Below are 22,410 nucleotides of genomic sequence, written 5' to 3'. Positions count from 1 at the left end.
CAATTCATCACCCAATTAGACTGTTATTTTTAATTGCATTTTAAAATTGTTGAACAACAATGCAGAGAAGAAAAAAATGAAAACTATAAAACTGTAGTTAGTTTAAAACAACTGGCTGTCAGAATATTATGAAACTACCCATAGTTCACAGTTAAGGTTGTATTTGTTGTGCTTATCTTAGAGCTGTATGTCCTTTGGAAGTTCTGTGTTATTTACGTATTTAACAAAGAACACTCATACTTTATTTATTTATTTATTTTTGACAAGCAGAGTTAGACAGTGAGAGAGAGAGAGAGAGAGAGAGAGAGAGAGAGAGAGAGAGAAAGGTCTTCGTTTTCTGTTGGTTCACCCCCCCAAATGGCCGCTAAGGCAGTTGCGCTGCAGCCAGCGTGCTGCACCCATCCCAAGCCAGGAGCCAGGTGCTTCCTCCTGGTCTCCCATGCGGGTGCAGGGCCCAAGCACTTGGGCCATCCTCCACTGCCTTTCCGGGCCACAGCAAAGAGCTGGACTGAAAGAGGAGCAACCGGGACAGAATCCGGCACCCAGACCGGGACTATAACCTGGGGTGCCGGCACTGCAGGTGGAGGATTAGCTAAGTGAACCTCGGTGCTGGCCAGAACACTCATACTTTAAACAATCTCTTAATGCGGATTGTTTTTTACTACGGCAAATTTCAACTGGGAGCATCAAGCACATTGCACAGATTTACTCCCAGAATATTTAGGAAGTTATCCACCTGTGCTATAATGTTCTTGAATCATATGTAAAGCAAGCATGAAAATGTTTTAATTCCCATCACTGGCTAAGAAAATGTTTTACTTCCCATGTGGTTGTAAGCATTGTATCACGGTGTCCTGTTTTGTTTGCTATGTAGCAATAATTGTCCCAGCCTTTTGATTTTTCTTTAGGAAATAAGTAAGATTTATATCCTAAAAGCTAACTTCTCATCCAAATAACGTTCAGATGGTGCTGCTCTTTTCTCCTCCTCCTCCCTCCCCATCCACTTCTTTTTGTTTTTCTTTCTTCTTCTTCCCTATCTGATGTCTGCAGTAGCTTGAGTCATTATTTTACCCTCTGGGTCCTACTTTATTCAGCTTGGTTCCACCTGAGAATTCAACTCTCTTTCTAGAGGAAACGGCTACTAGGAACTTGTCCTCAGTCACAGCACAGTGATTCTTAAACCTGATTCAACGTCACAATAGTATGGCGAGATTTTCTCTTTCTCAGCTTTTAAAAATTTGAGCTACTTTCAGATGCATGGAGCACTTGGAAAGATCCCACAACAAAAGGTCTGGCATATTCTTCACCCAATTTCTATTAGTGTCAATATTTCACATGACTTATTAAAAATAAGCCACATATCTTGGTGCAAGATTATCCACTACACACAGAAATCATTCAGCTTTTACTACCTTTTTTTTTTAACCTTTTATATTCCAGGATCCAATTCAAGATCCCAAGTTGCAATTTATTTTTGTATTTCTTTATCTTCTCCAGTCTGTGACAATTCCTGTCTTTCCTTATTGACACTTTTGAAGATTACAGTTTGTGATTTTGTATAGTTTCCCTGAATTTGAGTTTTTCTGATATGTTAACATGATAGACTGAGGATATGCGTTAGTAGGAATAATAATGATGATAACAACAACAACTCTGGCTAATGGTTACTGCTAGGATTCTTCACTGTAGTTATTATTTATTTACTAAAAGTTTCAGAGGAGATCCTTGAAGAACATGCAACTATACTGATTCTGTTCGGATTATGCCTGATAATTTTAGCGTTTGTGGATAGATTTTTTTTCCTGCACCAATTATTACTGTGGGATTACTACTATTTTTGAGAGATTTATTTATTTATTTGAAAGGCAGAGTGATGGAGTGGAAGAAACACAGAGAGAAAGGGAGATAGATCTTCCATCCACTGGTTCACTCCTCAAATGGCTGCAACAGCCAGGGGTGGACCAGGACAAAGCCAGGAGCCTGGAATTCCATGCTGGTTTCCCTTGTTGGTGGCAGAAGCCCAACACTTGTACCCTCATCTGCTGCCTGCCCAGGTGCATTGTCAGGAAGCTGGATTGGAAGCTGGGCAAGCAGGAATTGAACCACTGCTCTGATATGGGATGCTAGTGTAGCACGAGACAGCTTAACTTTCTGGGCCCCCATGTCAGCTCCTGCTGTTATTTTCAATGATTACCTTTACAAAATTCATTTTGAAACAATTTTATCCTTGCACAGAAATTGCATAAACCGTACAGATATTTCCTGTGTATTCTTTATTCGGCTTCCCCTATGAAAACCATAGTAAAAATGTAAATTCAGGAAAATACCATTTGCACAATGGCATTAACTATACTACAGAGCTTACTGGGGTCTTGCCAGGTATTTTTTAAAATTTTTTTTATTTGCTTATTTGTAAGGCAGAAAGACAGATAGACAGACACACACACACACACATACACACAACACACACACACACATATACACACACACCAGTATTCCTGTCTACTGGTTTACTCTCCTGATATCTGTCTGGGATTCAGAAGTGTACCTTCACCCTGAAGACACTCACTCATGGTACTCCTGTATAGACATACCCTTTCCCCAGTACTAACTCCTAGCAATCATAACTCAGCTTTTTGTTTTGATGAGGGTACCTTAAAAACTTAGACAAATGGAATTAAAAGGTCAGGTTATTTTGGTGCAAGAAGTTTTGAAATCCATGCACGTACTATGCATGTTCCAAGAATTTTTTGCAGGCCTTCATATGCTTCTGCCACTGTAAGAATGTCATATAAAATGGAATCATGCTGTAGGTTCCCATTTGACATTGGCTGTTCAGTCAGCATCATCAAGCCTTAGGGCTCCACCCATGTTCTGGGTTACAGTAGTGGTCTATGCCTTTGTACTGCTGAATTATATTGGAGACACGATTGTACATTATTGGTGAGATAATATAGTTAATTATAGTCTCATCATTGAAAAAGAAGTCACATTTTGTAACGTTTGACTCTATTTTAACAGAAATCCTGGGTTCAAACTCAATGAATTCACTGGGCTATATCAGGCTGAAGCCAGGAGCCTGGAGCTTCATCTTGGTCTCCCACATGGGTAGCTCTTGGTCTCTGCTGCTTTCTCAGGCGCATTAGCAAGGAGCTGGATTGGAAATAGAGCAGTTGGGACACACACCAGGGCCCATATGGGATGGTGGTGTTAGCTGCTACGCTACAACACTGACTCCAAGGGTCTTTAATTGTATGTCAAAATCTAACTATCTATAAAAATTATTTTAAAAATGAAGCTCAAAAGGATATTAAGCACATTAAAATTATTTTTAGACACAGAGAGACAGAACAAGAGAGATGAAGCAAACTGTGATCCTTGGGTTCAGTTCCCAAATACCCGCAAAGGATAGAAGGATTGCAGTCAAGAGCAGGGAACTCAGGTAAGGCCTCCAAGGGGGTGGCAGCAATTCAATTACCTGAGCATTTGCCACCTCCCAGGGTCTACATTAGCAAGAAGCTGGGGTCAGGAGCCAGAGTCAAGAACGGAACCCAGGCATTCTGCTATGGAAGGTGAGCTTCATAACCACTAGGTTCCCGGCACATCCTGAAGGCATGTACATAAGGCATGAGCTATGATACCTGCAGGGCTGCTCATCAGATACGGACCACTATCCACTCAGCATTGTTTTGCCTGTCCAGCAACATCCTTGCTTAGTCTGGCTTTAGCACTCTCACAGGGAGGGGGCAGGAGGAAGCTTAATAGCAAGAGAGGTTTCAAAATAAATCATATCCCCAAGCCACATGGATCGATTTGGAAATGACAGGTAGCATAAACCACACTAATTAAAGCCAATGAAACTCAACTCTGGGATTCCTGTTACTTTCCTTCTGCTACTGATTGCCTTGTACCACATGTGCAGACAGCCCTCCTGGGATGAAGCCACCACCATAGAGGGAAGCAATATGGAAAATGGAGAACGAGTAAATCCTGCTAACATCATCTTTAATTTTTGGGTCTGGTCACCTTTGCTGAATCTTTTTTTTTTTTTTTTTTTTTTTGCCTACTCTGTGAAAGTTGATGTGGTCCCTTTAAAATTTTTCTTTGACCTGCTGGCACCATGCTAAGCTGTTCATAGAGAGTGCTAGAGAGACATTACAGAGGATAATGGGATTTTGCTTCCTGGGCTTGTGTGCTGGCTCTGCAGGTTCCAGCAGCACGGGCAGCTTGTCCAGAACCCTGATCTCAGGGCCCAGTGCCTGCAGCACTCACAGCTTTTCCAGCATCAAGTACCTGCGGTGTACAGTGGCTAGAACATTCAATGGCCAGTGGTAGCCTCTCCCCTCCCCTGTCCTCTCCTCTATGCCTAAGGCAGTTTGTAGCAGATGGCCTCTAGAGAGACATCTCACCAAGAATGCTAATGGCACCTTGGAGAGCTTATTTCAGGCAAGTTCCAGGGAGAACCTTCCAGAAAGTTCCATGGACATAGGATCATGACGACTGTGGGCTCTCCCTGGAGTCAAGGACACACCTTCGGCAATGAGGACTGGATCCCAGCCTGGGGAATGGGCTTGATCCCACTCAGAGGAGTAGTGGCAGCTCCCCTATCTGCTGTCCCTGAATTTCTTGGTATTCTTTCTATTTCTTACTAGCCATACCCTTGAACTCTAATTTCATTATAGTTAATGTCTTTATATTAAACCATCCCCATTCAAATGACTATGTGGGTTCTCTCTCCTGATGAGACTCAGATTGATTTGCCATGCCTGAAGGCTGAACTTTCCCTTAGACTTCTCAACTTTATGATCTCATAAATTCCATTTTTTGGCCAATGTTGGCTAGAGTTGAGTTTTATTACTGGAATTAGAAATATTCTGATACAACTATAAATTTTAAGATCTATAAGTTTAATAGGAAAGCTAATACAGAGAAAATATCTTAGAAATTCCTATAAATAGATCTTTAAAAAAAGATATTTAAACTCTACTAACACAAAATCAAGTACTAGAAAACTTTCCTCAGTCATACAGGAATGATGTTACAGCGATGACTTGGAATTTTCTCTAAATTACATAATACATATATTTATACATAGGCACGCATTATACATATGCAAACTGGGGTACACTTTACAACGCTGATTCAAGACTGTATTGTAAGAACAGGCTTCACGCAGCCATCCCATCTAGGGAACAGTCTTCCAGGGAATTGACACTAATCACTGTGATGATGAACCAATGTCATTAAGTAAGTATGATATAGTTATCTTTGATTCAGAGAATGAGTTGAAGATCTATGAATGCATACATATAGATTTAACATAAGACATACACAAACTAAGCCTAGGGTTCTTATGCCAAGTAAGACCACAAGGTATTTTTAGTTCGGTTTTATGCTTTTATTATTATTTTATGTGTGTGTAGAAGTTGACTATTTATTTTCCCACTATGCTATATTAGCAGAAAATAATGTCTCCTATTTTATACAGTCAAATTAAAAAAAAATAAAAAAAATCTGGAAGGCCCTTGAAAGGTACCCTTCAAGTAAGAAAATAATATACCAATAAATAAATAGCCTTGTTTCAGACTGACTGCCAGACAACAGGCGAGGTCACAGCAATTACGATCTGAATGTTAAATAATTAGTGCTTAACTATAATTTCCCATGTACTAAGATAAAAACAAATAAAAATATTTTGTGTAAACTCTGGCACTAAATCAAAATCAATAAATACTTAAAAAATTAAAGATGCATTGACTAAAACCCCAACATGCAGAGCATCACCTGTAATTTGCTGGAATCTACAAGGCACAGTCTTTGCAACAAACCATGTTGCCTTTCAGTGACAGAAAAAGGAAGGTCTGCCCACAAGTCTACATTTTCTGCTGTCTGCAAAAGGTCAATGGGAGGAATTGCAAGACTATCCGGGTCTCAGGTCAAACCTAGTGTTTCCATAATTGCTATACAAGGAACAAAGGTCATTATTTGGTTAAGGGTTAATAACAACACTCCACTTCCTGTTCTCAGTCTATCATTTCCTTCGAAAATAGATGGGGATCTAAGAGATACTAAATTATTTGGATTAGATACTCTACCACTGAAGTTTGGGGCAAGGGAGGGGTTGGAATATATAACTGAGTTGTGAACTTTACTGGCTAATGTGCTGCTTTTAAGAAATGAGTTGAATGGGTTCTGCCTTTAATACCCTTCAATTTTGGAGGTATTCAGGAGGAAGCCATGTATTCTTTTCCTAAAAATTCTGTTTATTTTCAATGAAAAAGGAAATGGCTATTTAAACTAAAGGTTTACATGTTTAAAATTGGGTCTTGATTTGTTAGAGACAGAGGAACTGGGTACAGTTTTCTTATCTTTTCAGTTGAGAGTGTATCAACAGTCTCATGTCACTAGACATGGCAACAATACTTTTTGTTTCTGGCTCTGTTATTAAATCGCTTGTTTGTTCACTGAGCAGCAATGGAATGAGAACCATGTAGAGGGGAGATGGTAACAAACTAAAGGGCCCGGCAGGAGGGCCGAAGCCTTGTGGGCACCCAGAACAATGGGAAAGGGACCCAATTACCATTTCCCACACGTGCTGCTGCAATAGACTCCACAGGAGCCTTGTGACACTGACAGTATTGCTCCTCTGGGGAGAAAAAAATGGGGACGGAAACAGACAATTAGGACTCTAGTTCAAATCCTAGAGTTGTACTTCGGGGCTTTCCACCCGCCCTGTTGCTTCGCAGTGGGAAAAAAAAAAATGGGGGGAGGACAGAAACTAGAGCCAAGACAAAGAGAGTGATGAAGAAACTATGCATGAATTTCACATGGATTTCTGTATCAATGAACACATTAATTTTTAGACAGATGTCAATTTCAAAAACGTGAAGGTACAAAAAGCTGTCACTTGGACTACAGGTGACCTGGTGCGGAGTGCCAGGCTTCTGCCCGCTGCATGGGGCTCCCTATTGTGCATCCTTTAGTTCCCTGCGAAAAGAGCTGTGCCTCACTCTGCATTGCTGCCTGGCTCTGATGGCTGAACCTCCAGGCTGCTGTTGGAAGGGATAACCCAAGAGATGCCTGGGGGGCTGTGGTACAGGTTGCCAAGCAACTGCACGCTAATCAGCAGAGATGGAGGAGAGAGCCTACAGAGGGGCAGGCTCCACGTGACTCATTCAAAAGTTCACATAATCAGAATTCTCTCAGAGGGGTGAGGCAATGTCTTAATGAACAAATTTGCAGCAATTATATATATATATAAATTATATATAAATATATATTATATGTAGTATATAATATAATGTATGATATATAATATATTATATATAAATTATATATATATAATTTTAAGAGCATCATAAACTACAGATATATTTCAGGGTGATTCTTTTTTCCTTTGTGCTTTTTGGATTACACCACTCAGTTCATAACATTGTCAAAGGTGTGCTGAAAACATCAGCCAACTAAGCCTCAGTGGCGCTTGGGGTCTCTTTTTCACTCCACCACTTTATTATTTCAGTGGAATTCAGCTATTCTCTTGAAATATATAAATTACATTATAAAGGACTTACAAAGTCCCTTCAAATTGTCTTAAGCAACTCCAAAAATATGGTAATAGAAAATAGATGTCTCTGTTGAAAACAGAGATACGTAGAATTTTTTTTCCCTCAGAATTCCAGGATGTGTGGTTTTCTCCCCTCTCCGTGGTGTACATTTAGATTATCTGAAGCCGCTGCTGACCAGGCCTTTCCCTCTGCTGGTGAGGAGTACTGTGCAGTAAAGGGAACTGCAAGACTCACAGGAGCACTCTCTCTGGTCATTACTGTGTGCTGTTCAATAAATCACAGCCTTCCTTCTCAGATGAAGGCTCAGCACATTCTCTTTGAAACTGTCTCATTCATGCACCTATCATTTTGCTATTCCCATTTCTTAGATTGCCTGTGGGGACAACGAATCAACTGGGCTGAAAAAGATGACACTTGCTTCCTGTGATTGTGTGTCTCGGGCAACACCTCACACACCATGACTAGCAGGTTAATGCAGAAGAAAGCACACTCATTTCATTCCCTTGCAAATTTTATCGAGAGTTTTTTTTTTTTTTAAAGAGTATATACAAACTGAGGGTAATGGTTTTAGAACTTTTAACGCATGTTTAAAAATAAAATGTGATGGAGGAGTTTGCCAAGTGCCATGAATAGAACTAGCAGAGAAAGGATTATCCCATACTCTGAATATTCTGTGGGAAATAAAGTTTAACATTTCTGCTCACCCTGTTTTTGTTTCTCTCAGCTATGCTATGGCAGCTTACTTATAGCTCATCCCCAGTGTTTTAAAACCAGCACCAAAAATTTAAGCACATGAGTACATTTTTAACAAAAAAAATACTTTAAGGTCTGGAGACACAAGACATGCTCAATTCTGTCTTCTTAAGAATTTCTCATCACTGAAACTTAACTGCAAACCAGCATTCGAATTCCTGCAGCAATTTTCTTGAAATACACACTTTAGCATGTATTTCAAACTCAATCATGAGCATAGAAACTTACTATTCAGACACACTTAAAACAAATAAATTCTGTAGTACATCATGCTTCTACAAGTACAGCGTAGTGAATGGTGCATGCTGTTACATTTATGACCTCCTGAAAACACGAAATTTCATTCTTTAAAAATTTATTAGTGTGATATAACTGGGAGCCAACTTGGCTTCTTTTGTACCTGTCAACTCTCTATTTATCTGGCTGCCTTAAATGTATGACACAAAAGAAAAATATTTTCATATTTCAAGGAGAATTTCTGCAATACTGAAAAAAATAATGAGTTCCCTGAATACATTGGCATTTCTGAGCCTAATTAAATAATGGCAGGGAGTTAAAACAAGCTCAGCTGTCAGTGGTGGGGTGGAACTTGTTGATATACTTCAGTGGTGCATGACAATGAACTCTGAGAGAACTTCAAACTGTACCCCAATAAATCATCTCGATGATCCTGGAGGTCTAAAACAGGAAACACACCAGCTTTTTGAAATCAAATGTTTCCTAAGAAACTAAAGCCAAACTTAGTGCAGGGAGCAAAGGCAGAAATGCTCCCTGAGTGAACAGCACACTGGAACGTGACCCATGATTTGCCATGACATTCCACAAAATATCACTAACTTGTGTGCTCCATGGAGGGATGTACTAGAGAATATAACTGATCCTTTCATCTGATCCAGATACATTCATGGAAAAACTGCAGTGCTTATTTTTTTAAGAAAGTGGCCACTATAAATATACAAGAGATGCAATTGCAGATAAGCAAAGACTAGGTCCCCAATATTTCATCCTTCAAAACTCCGTCAAACACAGAAAAGAAAGGACATGTACGATGCAGTAGTGTGGGTGAGTGTCTTCATCTCATGCCCCGCTCTTGACTGCTGCAAGCATTACGTCTTTAATGTGTGGCTGTTTTAACTTAGAAAATACACAGAGTCGGCCTCCTCCATACCTGATTTTGCTTTGATAGAACCTACATTATGGAAAAAGAGAACCGAGAAAATCAAGGAAAGAAAATAGAATGAGAAAAAGGAAACATGGGGGCTGGCTCTGTGGCGAAGCAGGTAAAGTTCGAGTCCTGGCTGCTCCACTTCCAATCCAGCTCTCTGTTATGGCTTGGGAAAGCAGTAGAGGATGGCTCCAGGCCTTGGGCCCCTGCACCTGCGTAGGAGACCAAGAAGAAGCTCATGGCTCCTGACTGAGGATCGGTGCAGCTCTGGCCATTGCGGCCAATTGGGGAGTGAACCATCGGATGGAAGACCTCTCTCTCTCTCTCCCTCTCTCTCTCTTTCTGCCTCTCTGTAACTATGCCTTTCAAATAAATAAATCTTTTTAAAAATTGTCAGAACTTTAGATTTTTATCATATTTTATAGCATATTCCTTTAGTTTTTAATCGTATTACTTATGCTCATTCAAAAAACCAGTTTGAACAGCTAAAAGGAAAAGTAGAATTGCCATGCTCTTTATTCCCAATCTCAACTTTCAAATATCATTATTAACTAGTTTCTTTTTGTACATTTCTGCTGTTTATTACACAAACACACTAACGCATACTTTGCAGTATCATTTTTGGTTTCACATGACTCAAACCTAATGCAAATGGAACTACAAAGTGCAATTCTCTTCAGTAGGCTGGCCTTTAAGTTCCATTAAGGGATATACAATGCACACTTCTCCACTGTTGACAACCTCTGCATTTACTTGGGAAATCTCCACTTTCTATCAAGTCACTCAAAAATTTTTTTTCCATGCATGCATTTACACTAGCAAGGATAGCTAAGTTATGCTGCACTAGCAATTCCATAACAAAGAATATTTCTGATTCTCATTAGAGGTCCAATGTGGTCAGCAGGGTCATTGGTTTATCACAGTTATTAAAGGACCTTACTATGTGCTTTCTGAATTCTATAGCAGTGGGAAGAGTACAAGGTACACTGAAGAGGGCACCTGAATCTTCTACCCAGAAGTGGGACACATCACTTCTGTTCATTTTTAATCGGCCAAAGCAAGCCACCTCAAGAGAGGGAAAAAGTATAATTGTCTCACGTACCTGGAGAGCAGAGAGCTGGAAATGCTTGGAGAATAGAATTCATGCCTATTGCAGTACTTGAACACATTCAATTTCTTTTGGAGGTTGCTTCTCAAACCCTATTCACTTAGTAGACAGCAATATTTTACATTAGTAACTCCTATCTTCATGCTTAAATATGATTTCTTGCTCTATCTGAATACAACAGCAGAAATTATAATACTGAATACATTGATGATAAAGCTATTGTGAAAGAAAACAGGTATGCACAGATCCACAAAGTATAAACATTTAATTCTAGTTCTGCTTATTTTCCCAGACGACTGGCTTTATGCATTATTTCCTGGAGTTTCTTCCTTTCTGTGTTTCCTTATTCCTTTGTTGGGCTCAAAAGGGTAAGTAGACAACAGAGTTTTGACAAGCATGGGATCTCCAATCGCTACCTAAGCCTACTATTTGGTTCTTACAGACCTTAGCAATAACAAATGTTCATGGGTTAATGGTTAAATGCCTAATATATTTATTTTTAGGCCAGGTTTTCATTTTTTCCAATGTAGTTCATGAAAAGCAAATCATATGTGAAACAGTTGCACTAAACTTGGCTGAAAACAAAAGGCTATGACTACAGTGCCTGGAAGAATGCTTATTTAATATTCCCTAGACTAACATATTTCTTGGTAGAGGCAAGAGCATATACTGTAGCCATGGAAAATCTGGAGAACTGGAGGGCTTGGAAATACCATTCATACTGCATCAAACTTGAGCCCACTCCGCCAATGTAAATCTTTCCCATATGTGATGACTGCTTGCAGTCTAGCTTCCACCTCGAGAAGAGACACTGTAAATATCCCACCACTCCCTTTCAACTTCTACCAAGAGTCTACAGCTGTCTTTATATTCACATTTTAAAAGAACAGTTCGCTAATAAAGTTGAAGGAGAGATATTTCACTCTGGGAAGAGCAAAAAGAGACCACCATACATTTCTGGTATAAATTGAAACCATTTTCATATCTCAGAATGAGTCTATGTTTCAGTAAAAATAAACTACCCTTGATATTATAAATACAACAAAACTAAAAGCAGTCAAAACATAATCAATCATGAATTCTGAATTGTATCCTAAAATCCTCCCCTCTCAATATTTTGGCCCAGGATAGACTTATAAATATCACTTTCATGCTTCCAAATCAAGATATATGAGGTGAAAAAGAATGTACTGGTACATGAGGTGCAAGAGGTACTGTGGGAGATGTAAGATGGTCCAAGGCAGTGCTTCCCAAGGTGTGACCCACGGACCTCCTGCATTATAATCTCCCAGAGTTTCTGTTACAGTGCATGTTCAATGCAGATTAGTGGAGTCAGACACTTTGGGCATGGGGCCCAGAAATATACATTCAAGTTCTTCAGGTGATTTCTACACTTAAAAAAAATCGGATACATACAGATTTATTCGAGGAGGACAGAGGGAAGGGTGTGTAAAATCAGGGTATTGGAAAATAGGCCAAAAATTCAGGCAATGAGTAATAAAACATTCTTACTTAGACCTTAAAGCAAAGAGATATAAGACTCCTGTAATCTTAGAAAATTCCAACCTAATGGCTGAGTAGGATTTCTCAAGGGGATTCTGGTGAATCTTCCATGGCGGCACTCAGGGAGTGGGCAAGTGTAATTGCCAGCAACAGTTTCTGAAGGGCATGCAGTAGAGCAGCTTGTGCTAACTTGCCCATACCTTCTGGTATGCTACCAATAATATCAGAAGTCCAAAATCAGCATGGTTCTGCAGAATGTTTGGGTTTCTCTGATTACCAGTATCTCTAACCTGCTTCTCTCTAGTACCGTTTGGTTCTCATTGCTAACTCAGCTTTGCACTACTCTGGTAGGATCAGGTTTGGGGTTATCCTATTATAAGTTCACTTTTCTTCCATTTTTCATGTCTTAGTTTTCATCTACTATCTAGAATCCAGGTGCACAATGAGTCTGCACCTTGATTACCATTTTTTTCTTAAGAAGAGCCTTATTCCTGAACTACCGCCAACCTGCTGACCGATGTTCTAGGGAGGTGTGGGGGTAGGCAGCCTACTTGACCCATTTTCTGTGATTTCATGGAGACCAACCTGAGTGTTCTTGGGTTCCCAGCAGACCTCTGGGCAAGAACCTCCCAGCACCAAATGTTTTAATCAATTCAGAAGCTCTCCAAACTCTATGATTTTCAGGTTTGCTGAAGGTATATGGCATGATTGATGAGATCATCAAGGATGGGTGATTAACTCAACCTTCAATCACGCCTCTTCAGAGGTTAGGGGCAGGGCTAAGTGTTCTGACTTTCAACATGCCTTGGTCCTATGGGAAACCAGTCCCTACCATGCAGTCCCCTAGATGTCCCAGGTACCAGTCATCGTGATAGCTCACAAAAGATACCCTTGACTCCAGAGATTCCAGACGTTTTAGGAGCTAAGTACAGGAACAGGGACAGACCAGATGTATAATTCTCATTATGCTACCCTTCCAGGAAATCAGAAATGAATTATCCTTTTTTGTCCTTGATCTCTGGAGTCCATAGTTTGAAGCAGTTGTTATTTTATGGGTATCTTGGCTGTGTTTCAAGAATTTGACTAAAAATCACTCATTACCAACATGGATTCACTCTATAAGGTACTTTTAGCCAAGCAGATCATTTCCTTTTGAGTGATTTACCCAAATTTCATCAGCAGCATTGTATCCCTTAAGATAACCCTGGAAAGGGTTAGAAAGATAATAGACATCTGTGGTCCTTGGAGGTCAGAATTTGATGACAAGGAAAGGGAAGTTGGCAGCTCTATTACACTGTCTAGAAAGGAGATTCTCCCATAAGAGGACTCCTTTCCTTCCTGAATCCTCTCACCTCTGTGCTCAAGGGAAAATCCTATGCTTTGTCTTTCAAGCCTCATGATTAATCCAACTTCAAAGAAAAACAAGTACACTTTACACTTTTGATGAGATTATAAACCATCATTCCCACCTTAGAATTTCCTATTGTAAAACAGACAGCAAAAGTAATTGGTTTAAATTAAAAATATAACTTATGCAGAAAGAACGGCTGTTGGTACACAAATTCAGATGTATAAAATATAACCTCCATATTCTTTTTTTATAGATTTTTTTTTGACAGGCAGAGTTAGACAGTGAGAGAGAGACAGAGAGGAGAAAGGTCTTCCTTCCATTGGTTCACCCCCCAAATGGCCACCATGGCCGGCGTGCTGCGCCGGAGCCAGGTGCTTCCTCCTGGTCTCCCATGCAGGTGCAGGGCCCAAGCACTTGAGCCATCCTCCACTGCCTTCCAGGGCTACAGCAGAGAGCTGGACTGGAAGAGGAGCAACTGGGACAGAACCAGCAGCACCCCAACCGGGACTAGAACCTGGAGTGCCGGTGCTGTAGGCAGAGGATTAGCCTAGTGAGCCACAGCGCTGGCCAACTCCCTATTCTTTAGTACTTCCAAGTAGCTGACACTTCATCTTGGCTAAATTAGGTCCACTTTCTTGGGCATCATCTGATGTCAGCAACACACTGCATTTCATGTCCTAGGTGAGGGACATGGGAATCTGGCCCATTCTGTGCATCCATGGGCAACTTGGAGAGGCTGATTTCCTCATCTTTCTGTGCTCTTGAACTTAGGTCCACAGACCATGGGGCCGGATTGTCTTTGGCCTGCCACCTGGTCTTCTCCGGATTTGGCTCTCACTGCTCTTCTGTTCCCTTCTTGCCTCCACATAGGGCACCAGTATAACCTGGAAGGCTGTTTTGGATATGTCTGTTTAGATATCAATTTCTAATGAGCTGGCAAAATGCAGAATTCTAAAATATAATTCAAATTGTATAGCCATTACACACTCTATATAGCAAGTGACTCTTAGGTTCCTTTCATCTTGTATTTGTCCAATCTGATGTGGGGTTTCACTTTTGTCTCCCATGTACCCAACTCAGGGAGTAGAGAAAGGAGTGGCAGAACATGGAGCACTCATTCAGGATCACACCGTCCCCCAAGCACCTGAGGTCTCTGCTGCCTTCTCTTTGATTCTTTTGCCTCACTATCATGAGAATTATTACCTGCTTGTAAGTATGGAATAAAGAGGGGCCGGTGCTGTGGTGTAGCGGGTAAAGCCACCGCCTGCAGTGCTAGCATCCCACATGGGCGCCAGTTCAAGTCCTGGCTGCTCCATATCTAACCCAGCTCTCTGCTATGGCCTGTGAAAGCAGCAGAGATGGCCCAAGTCCTTGGGCCCTTGCACCCACGTGGGAGACCCAGAGGAAGCTCCTGGCTTCTGGCTTCGAATCAGTGCAGCTCCTGCCATTGCAGCTAATTGGGGAGTGAAACAGAGGATGGAAGATCTCTCTTCTCTGCCTCTCCTTCTCTCTCTGTGTAACTCTGACTGTCAAATAAATAAATAAATATTTAAAAAAGTATGGAATAAGGATATCCCTTTTCTTGTTGTTGTTGTTGTAAATCAAATTTTGAACCTAAGGCCTTAAGGAGCTTGTTTTTTAAAACTCAAAAGCTGATGCAAACAAAAATATCCAAAAACATTATATTTCTGAATTATTCCTTTTCTTAGGTAATATTTGTCATAAAATGAATGGGATGTGGGCAAAGCCAAAAATAAGTGCACACCACGAGTTTAATATCTCAAAATAGTTCTCAAATGTTAGCATTGAGTCTACATCTCCATTTGGTGAAAAGACTACTGAAATTCTAGCAACTGGTGAAGAATCTAAGATATATGAAGTTTAATGAAACACCAGATGATTCATCTACTATATCAGAGCAAATGAGAAATAAAATAGATGTAGAGCAAAATCATGGAATATCTTGACCAAAGGAAACAGAAGCAAGCTCTCATGCTCTTATAACACCAAGACCACAGCAACACTGGAGCCCAAGATGTGGAATTCATGTGTTAAGTACTGTGCTGAACACTGACCAGTGAAAGATGCTAGACAAAGCAACAAAGCCCTTGTCTTCAAAGAGCTTACAGTGTGACTGAGGTAGGTAAGAAAATGGGATAGACGGTAAGAAGTTAAGAATCAAAGTGATGAAAGTCATAGCAGAGCTCTGTGGGAACTAAAGAGGATGGATGGGGGTAGGCATTTGGCACAGCAGTTAAGACATCACTGGGGATCCCACACCCCATTACGGAGCACCTGCATTCGAGCTCTAGCTCTGCTTCCAATTCCAGTTTCCTCTTAATGTGCACAATGAGAGGCAGTGGGTAGTAGCTTGAATAGTTGGGTCCTTACCACCTACATGGGAAACCCAGGCTGAGTAATAGGCTCCTAGCTTTGTCTTGGCTCAGCCCTGCCAGTTGTAAGCATTTAGGGAATAAGCCAGCTGATGGCAGATCTTTGTCCCTCTCTGTGTGTGTCTCTATGTATTTCTCTGCCCTTCAAATAAATAAAATACAAACTTAAAGAGGAGGGATGGAGTAGGAAAAGTGTCTCAGAATTGGTAATTATTTCCAGAAACATAAGATGTAGAATGGTCTGCTAGGCTGGAAAAGTACCTGTGTATGGCAAATCACACAAAGGAGAGATGATGGCAAAAGGCTGAAGCCACCATTAGAAGGTTGGTAGAGATGGTGACAGTACTGAGGAGTACATTAAATGTCCACTTGTGTTAAAAGTGAACCAAGGGGCCAACGTGGAATATCAGGTTAAGCCTCCATCTATGATGCCAGCATCCCATATGGATGCTATTTATGTCTCCATTGCTCTACTCCCAATTCAGTTCCCTGCTAATGCCCCTGATCCACATGCTTGGGGCCCTGCTACCCACGTGGGAGACCTGGAAGAAGCTCCTGGTTTCAGCTTAGCATGGCCCCAGCTGTTGCAACCACTTGAGGAGGGAGCCAGTGGATGGAAGATCCATCCCCATCTTTCTCTTTAACTCTGCCCTTCAAGCAAATAAAAAAATAAAGCTTTTTTTTTTAAAGAATGAATAAAACCATTTTCCCCAGCATTTTGTGTATACATGATCATAAGAAGTATGAAAATACTACAAAAAGTTTGTAGGAACATAGAATAAATTATAAGCTTATTTTGGTGAAAAAATTGAAATCTATGTACAATTTTTCATAATATACATTTTCATGAATTCCTAAAGACCCCTTGATAGTAACAAGCTACTGTAACATAAAGTTAATATTATCTGAAATGTAAAAGCATATCTCTGAAATAGTTTACTCCCATGAACACTGTGCAGCACTGGAAGCTATACTGTAACAGTGATTCATAAATATTTTATTTGTTATACAGGCCATTCATTTCCATCCAGAAACTGAAAAAGTCCAAAGTAAAAAAGTGTTTGGAGGATTCCTCCCAACGAAAACAGTTTTTGTGAATGAAAAAGAGAATAGGTCTCTAAGAAACACCATGTATCTCAATTATTCCTGCTGACACTGAAAGATAAAGGAAGAAGAAGAGAAGGCCTGGGCTTATTTCTATTGTAAATTTAGAACCAGGCCATGCAAGCAATATTCCAAGGAGCTGACAGTACAACTGCATGACTCTGATGGAGAAAATGTATTCTAGAGCATTGATAACATTGCTTAAGCTAGCTTGAACTGTTTTGGTCATTTGAAGTAAGTGGGTATTTAATTACAAGGTCTTTAAGATCTCTTCCCGGTAACCTATTATATGATTTATGCAACTCACTTTTGTAAGTAACTAATGAGTTTCTTACAGAAATGAAATTAGCCACAGAACACTTTGATGCTCAGAAAGCACCGTAGTCTGCCAACAGAAGTAACGGTAGTAGAAGAGCCACTAGCAACCCATACTGGGTGCAAGAATGAATAGTCAGTTTGCTTATCCAAAGTAAGGGGCAGGTGCCACGTTGGAAAAATTAACTCGGCCTAACACTCCAGGTTAAAATAATAGTGAAAAAATATTCTAGGCACATGTCTGAAGACCTTTAGTCATTACTTTGAATTTGACTTTCCAATAAAATTTGATTATGCTGCTGCATGGATTCTTAAAGTCAAAGAAAGGGAAGTACATAGCCTGCAAAGGAAGCCTCACGCCAAAACAAACAAAGAAACAAAAGTCTGGGGCAGGATTCTGGCTATTCCATGTACTTGTTTTTGTGACTCTAAGATTGAGTTATGAAGAATAAATAGGGAAAGTCGTGTACATTGTATAAGGAAAAGTACTTATTTGCATCATGCAGGTTTTAAAAAACCATTTGCAATAGTTAAAAAGAAGAAAGTTTTAGTTTTCTTGCTTTCCTTTCTTTAGAAAAATGGGACAAGAGATGCCTTTGCCCCAGAATGAAAGACAATTTTCATTTACCTTTGTTTTACCACCACATGCAAGTGGGCCACGGTCGTTCATATTAGCTGGACTTAACATTAGTGTAGAGTTCTTTTAAAAAAGAAAATGAACTCATGAAGAATAAAATGAACTCATGAAGAATAAAGCAATCTCTTTTGGATTCACTGGATTTGATTTATTTACAATGTTTAATATAAATCCAATAAAAACATGCTTACTCTTCTGAGTGCTGAAGGAACAAATGCATGTTAAGTGTGTGGAGCAGCGTGGCCAGCATGTGTAAAGCTTTGGTACGTGGGAAGCCATTCCTGATACTCTCATTAGATGTCAGACTACTGAGGATTTAGAAAGCTTATAGACACAGAGAATGACACATGGGCATGTACCAAAGCTGGACTTTACATTCTGCTTGAATATAAAGGAATTCAGCTCGATAGCCCTTGCTCTTGTCCTTCTGTTAAGGAAAAAGAAACCCTGGGCATCTATACATCTGCATGTATATAGATAAATAAATTTATCACTAAGTCGCCAAATGCATGCAGGATGGGCTGGAATAGGATGAAAAATATAGATGCGAGACAGTGAAGAGACAGCAGGCGATTAAATGATTAAATTCTGAGCAAGATGGTGGCCAGGAGAATAAAGAGGCAAAAATGCCAACAGTCTAGTTTTTAAAATTCTATGATAATCCACATCTGGCTATAAAGGAAATGAGGGAGCAGAAAAAAAGATGAAGAGCTGGTTTGAATGAGGAAAAGAAAAGGAATTTGCAACACTAGATTAGAATATGCCAAGACAATACCCAAGCCGGGGCTTTCTCTGCTATGCCTCGTGTTTTACAGGGCATGTGGTAGGTGAAATCCAATCAGTTCCCTTCCCTGCCAAGCTGAAGATCCTGATGCAAATGCTGTGCATGCAGACAAAGGGGCCCTCTATTCAAACTTGGACAGAGGTTAGAAGAGCCCTTCCTAACCCAATATCTACATTGGGTTTTAAGTTGAAGCCATGGACTGGACAAAATTTTCTAAGGAAGAAAAATTAAGGAGGGAAAGAAAACAAACACAGACATTCAAATCAAGGAGGTGGGAGGAAGACAGGAGCCCTTTAAAAAGAAAAGAAAGGAGCTCTGGAGAGGCATAGAACCATGGGGAAGTACAAGGTCCCCATCACCAAACAGTACAAATGATAGCAGGGAGAGTGGAAGGCATGGATAGGCATCTATTGGTGATGGGTTTACTTGTTAACTCAGCCACTATTTGCAACTTCTGACAGGCAATGATAACATTGTGGTAGAAATCAGTGCTAAACTGCAAAGGGTTATGGAGGCAAAGGGAAGTGAGGAAGCAGAGACAGTAAAGACAATTTTTTCTTGGCACCAGAAAGTGAGTGTGGCTGAGAAAGCTGAGTGTGTGTGTGTGTGTGTGTGTGTGTTTAGTGTTGCAAAGGCCTAAACATCACTTGTGCACCGAGGAAAAACAAAGGTGCAAGTAGAAGGACATAATTTATGAAGACAGTCCTAGTTCCATCTTCATAAATATTTTGTTTAAAAGTTCCATAAACACCAGTGGCCCAGGAAATGCTTGAGCAGATATTCATTAACCAAATGACAGCTATTTTAAAATGTTCCCATAGCGATTATATGTTTATCACTCCTTGTGTAATAAAGACTCTGGCATGGAATCTTAACTTCTTTCTTCAGTATGAGAACCTTTCCATTCCCTGGGGACTTTCAGAGAATAGGGTACATGGTTGACCTCTTACTCAGATGGAAGGAAATTATGCTATCCCTTCCGGCCCCTGAATAAATTTATCACCCAGTTCTTACTTCTTCTGGATGAATATGGAAACTAAGCTGATGGCCTGGAAGTCTTGGTTGTAGATGGATAATATGTCTGGACTTCATTTCCTGACTGTAAAAAGCAGAGGGATCAGGCTTCCTAATTTCTAAGTGACTCTGTTCTAAAATAGTCAACTGAGCAAAAAAACCAACAAACAACAAATGCTGGTGAGGATGTGGGGAAAAGGGCACCCTAATTCACTGTTGGTGGGAATGTAAACTGATACAGCTACTGTGGAAGGTAGAATGAAAGATTCCTCAGACATCTGAGTATTGACTTACCATGTGACCCAGCCATCCCACTTCTGGGAATTTACCCAAAGGAAATGAGAGCAGCATATGACAGAGTGATCTGTACCCCCATGTTTATTGCAGCTCAATTCACAATAGCTTACCTATGGAATCAACTAAGATGTCCATTAACTGAAGACTGGATAAAGAAATTATGGTATATACACACCATGAAATACTACATATACATAGTGTTAAAAAATAAAATGCTGTCCTTTGTAACAAAATGGATACAACTGGAAACTATTATACTTAGTGAAATAAGCCAGTTCCAAAAAGACAAATACCATATGTACTCCTTCATCTGTGGTAACTAACAGAGTACCTAAAAGGTAATCTATAGAAATGAAATTGACACTTTGAGATGGGATGATTTTGAACAGAACAGATTTATTTTCTTTTCATACTATTTGTTGACCTCTATACTTAGTGTAGGGTTAATCTTATGTGTATAAAGTTAATAGAAAATAGATCTCTGTAAAAAATAAGAATGGGAATAGGAGAGAGAGGAGGCAGAAGGGTGGGAATGTGGGTGGGAGGGAGGGTAGAATGGGAAGAATCGCTATGTTCCTAAATATGTATATATGAAATGCATGGAGTTTGTATACCTTAAATAAAAGGTTTCTAGGTAAAAATAAATGAGTAAATAAATAAATATTTGCTTCCACAAGAAAAAATCCTATGTAAAAGAATGCTTACCCTAATGTAATTCACAACAGAACAAGCTGAAACAATGTAAGTCCCTAACAATGGGAACCATGTTCTATTAGGCACAGCATGGCCACAGAATATAACAACACGCTTTAAACCCCTCTCTGTCCCACAAAGTGTTCTGAGTGATATACAAAGAGTTCCTACAACACCTATAGCAAAATAAAACAAAAATAGGTATAGAAAAACACTTGATTCTTTCATTTTCTTCAACTGGAGTTTTTGAATTCTTGGCTACAGATACTGCTATTTCTTTCACAATTTACAGTTCTAAATTACTGTTAATAGCAATTTCATCATTTAAGAGGTATTGCTCACTGCAGTGTTCATGTTTTATCATGACCCAGCAATAAACTAAGCAACAAATATTCAATAATAAAATCTGACCTAAAATAGCTGTTTTACCATAATTGTATTTGTCAATAACTTTTACTTTAAGGCTTTATATTCATTCAAGAAACACTTATTGCATGACTAAGAAGCATAACAATAATCTTGGTGTTGGACCACATTGCCTCTTAAATTGTCCAAATGCACCGATTTAATACATTAAATAAAGGTCAATCTATAAGGGCACACTCATGTCAAGTTAAGCAGCCTCTCTTCTCTGAGAGGCAGCAATGAAAATGAAGTAAATGTGAAGCTTTATGAAAACAAAACCGTCTTTTCTTTGTTCGACAACTCCAGACATCCTGAGAGCTTCCATCCCTCACCTAGAACGTACACTGTCAGGTTGGACAGCCCCTCGGAAACCACAAGCCTTACTCACTGAGTTCCAGTCTATGAAAGGCTGAGTCCTCACTCAGCATTCTCATGAAGGTGTGCCAAGAACTCATATAAGACATTACCAGTGAACCCGAACATGCATTAATTGTTCTCTGTAGTTTCTTTTTCAGTTGTTTAAAAAAATTATTTATTTATTTGAAAGACAGACAGAGAGAGAGAGAGAGATAAAGAAGAGAGAGATAGAAAGAGAGAGAGAAATGTACTATCCACTGGTACATTCCCCAAATGGGCATAACAACCAGGGGTGGGCCAGGACTAAACCAGGAGCCAAGAACTTCTTCCACATCTCCCATGTGTGTTGCAGGAGCCCAAGCACTCAGGCCATCTTCTGCTACTTTCCCAGGTACATTCGCAGGGAGCTGGATTGGAAGTGGGGCAGCTGGGACACGAACCAGCACTATACGGGATGCCAGCAGTGGCTTCACCCACTATGCCACAACATTGACACCTCTTTTTTTAGTTTTTAACAAGTATCTTTGTAAACTGAAGTCTTTCTCGGTGGGTATTCATGATGACATTGACTTTTCAGGAATTTTAAGTACTAAAGTAATACTAGAGTTCTCATTATAAGATACATATTCTTTAAAAGGTCAAGTTCCCTGATTAGGCATGAGTATAAGAATTGTTTTAATGAAACTGAAAGATTCACAAGTGAAGATGAGCATTACTGCAATGGTTTAAAATAGTGTATTTTCAGTTTTAAAAAGCTGTGTTCCAGCTGGAACAGTGATACATTTTAAAACAAGTCATGCCACTTAACTTCAGGAAGGAGAAAGCAAAAACAAGCAAAATTATTGGACAGTTTCTCAGAAAAATCTGCCAATCATATGTAGATCCCAGAGTCACTGTTGTAGACAAAACACAATTCATAACTCATTATTTTAAACAGAAGAGTTTGTCATACAAGAGAACCCCACA

General features: G+C 39.8%; 1 protein-coding gene across 9 annotated transcripts in view; it reads right to left on the bottom strand.

Annotated features, from left to right (window-relative positions):
* ARHGAP24 (Rho GTPase activating protein 24) overlaps nt 1-22,410 on the bottom strand; it is a 518,143-nt gene that overhangs the window by 183,987 nt on the left and 311,746 nt on the right. The gene's annotated exons all lie outside the window — the stretch shown is intronic.

Source organism: Oryctolagus cuniculus, chromosome 8 (genome assembly GCF_964237555.1).
Source record: "Oryctolagus cuniculus chromosome 8, mOryCun1.1, whole genome shotgun sequence".
Taxonomy (NCBI): Eukaryota; Metazoa; Chordata; class Mammalia; order Lagomorpha; family Leporidae; genus Oryctolagus; species Oryctolagus cuniculus.
This window is presented reverse-complemented; position numbering and strand designations above follow the sequence as displayed.